Below are 2471 nucleotides of genomic sequence, written 5' to 3' on the forward strand. Positions count from 1 at the left end.
GTTCAGTTCATGTTCATGTTCGCTTTTGTTTCTGGCATGATGCTACTTAGTATGTCTTCAGTAAATGAAGATTTGCCATGTTACAGGCTTTTTTTTTTTTTTTTCCATGCTACTGCACTCAATAAGAACCTGCTGTTGGTTCTTTCTCCTGTCAGACTCTCTTAAAGATTGCAGGTTAATCCCTCTTTCTTGTTAGATGCTTTATTCAAGAGCATCCTGATTCTGGAATATTCAGCTTTCAGTGGTTATTTTTAGAACTCAATTGATTCAAGCATCTTCCAAATTCTGAAGGAAAAAATCACTTCAACCAAGAGATTCTATCAATCACAGCGTGGTTTGCATGCTTATTTAGCTGGTTAGTAATTAAAGGCAGCTAAAAATACCAGGCATGCATGAATGGTGTGATTTTTATATCTTAGCTCCTTTCCAGAGAAGATGCAAGTTCCATCAATCAAACAGTTGGTAGCTGAAATCATTATCACTGAAATTAAGGCAATTATATACAAATGAATATTAATGAAGTATCTAGTCAAAATTAAGGTCAGTTCTTAACACTTAAAAAGAAATTGTGGAGAATCTAGGTTCAGTGTTAATCCATTATAAAATAACTTAAGGACACACCTTCCATATTAAAGTGCCATTACAGTTAAAGGAGGCTCCAGCATATCTGTTACTTCTTGTTCAGAGACAAATGACATATTATAGCTTTTATTTCAAGATCTCAAAATAGCCTATAAACCTACATTTAATATAATCACACAGCATCCCGATGAGAAAGAGGTACATTGTTCCAAGGCATCGTGATTTTAAAGCTTAATACACACACACACACACACACACACACATGTGTATGTGTATGTGTATGTGTATGTGTATATACACACATATATATATGTGTGTATATATATATATACACACACACACACACATATACACACACACATATATATACATATATATCCACAATATTCTTTGTAATTTACAACGTCTTTATTTATAAAACAAGGAGACTATACAAGATGATCTCCAAGTCTTTTTTAGTCTTAGCATTCTCTTGTCACAGAATTCTAATGCGGAATGAGAAATCTCACTTTAAGTACTTTGGAAAAGCAAGTGTTAGGACATAGTTTTCAATTCGATCTTTTAGAAAGCTATCAGTAGAAACTGTGAGAATGCAAGGGGTCTCAGTTTTCTAGACATGCTTGCGGATAATTAAAAGTCTCCAAATGGAACATTCTTAATTAAATATTGGTAGAGGTCCTCCCACAGCCAGGGGCATGCCACCACATCCCCAAACTCCAGGGACATCATTCACATCAGGGTCTATGTAAAGTCTCCCCTGGGGATGAATAATGCACAGCCCGTGCAGCCATAGGCTAGCCCTGCACAGACAATGACATTTGTTTAATTGTACTACTTATTTTTCCTAGCTTTATGCTACTCATTTAGTACACAGGAGAAAGAAAGAAATAAAGAATAAAAGGAAGAAAAGAAGGAAGGGAGGGAGGGAGGGAGGGAGATGGAAGGAAACAAAAAACTTGATTTAAAAAAAAATGGCCAAAAGATCTTAACAGACACATCACCAAAAAAGATATAGATGGCAAATAAGCATATGAAAAGATGCCCACATCATATGTCATCAAGGAATTTCAAATTAAACCAACAATGAGATATCATTACACATTTATTAGAATGGCCCAAATCCAGTGCACTGACAATACCGAATGCTAGTGAGAATGTGGAGAATCAGGAATTCTCACTCATTCCCGGTGGGAATGCAGAGTGGTAAAGCCACTTTAGAAGACGGTTTCTTATAAAAATAAATATAAATATAGTTTTATCATGTATTCCAGAAACTGTGCTCTTTGTATTTACTCAAAGAGTTGAAAACTTTTGTCCACACAAAACCCTGTAAATGGATGTTTACAGCAACTTTACTTATAATCACCAAAACTCGGAAGCAACACCAACACCAATATCCTTCAGTAGATGAATGGATGTATAAATATATGAACAATGGAATTTTATTCAGTGCTAAGAATAAATAATAAATCAAGCCACAAAAAGACAAGGAGAGAACTTAAATGCATATCACTAAGTGACAGAAGCCAATCTGAAAAGGCCACCTACTGTATGGTTCCAACTATATGACATTCTGGAAAAGGCAAAACAATGGAGACAGTAAAAAGATCAGTGTTTATGAGTCAGAGGGGAGAGGAGGTGGAGGAGGGAAGATGATTAGGAAGAACACAGAGGATTTTTAGGGCAGTGAAAATACTCTGCATGATATTATAATGATGGAGACAACTCATGATACATTTCTCCAAAGCCTCAGTATTAAACATTGCAATGTATAATACTGAGAGTGAACCCTAAGGCAAACTGTGGACTTTGAGTAATTATGGCATGCCAATGTAGGCTCATCCTTGGTAAATGTACCATTCTGATGAGTGGTGCTCATTATGGCGGAG

Source organism: Pteropus vampyrus, unplaced genomic scaffold, assembly GCF_000151845.1.
Source record: "Pteropus vampyrus isolate Shadow unplaced genomic scaffold, Pvam_2.0 Scaffold28, whole genome shotgun sequence".
Classification (NCBI taxonomy): Eukaryota; Metazoa; Chordata; class Mammalia; order Chiroptera; family Pteropodidae; genus Pteropus; species Pteropus vampyrus.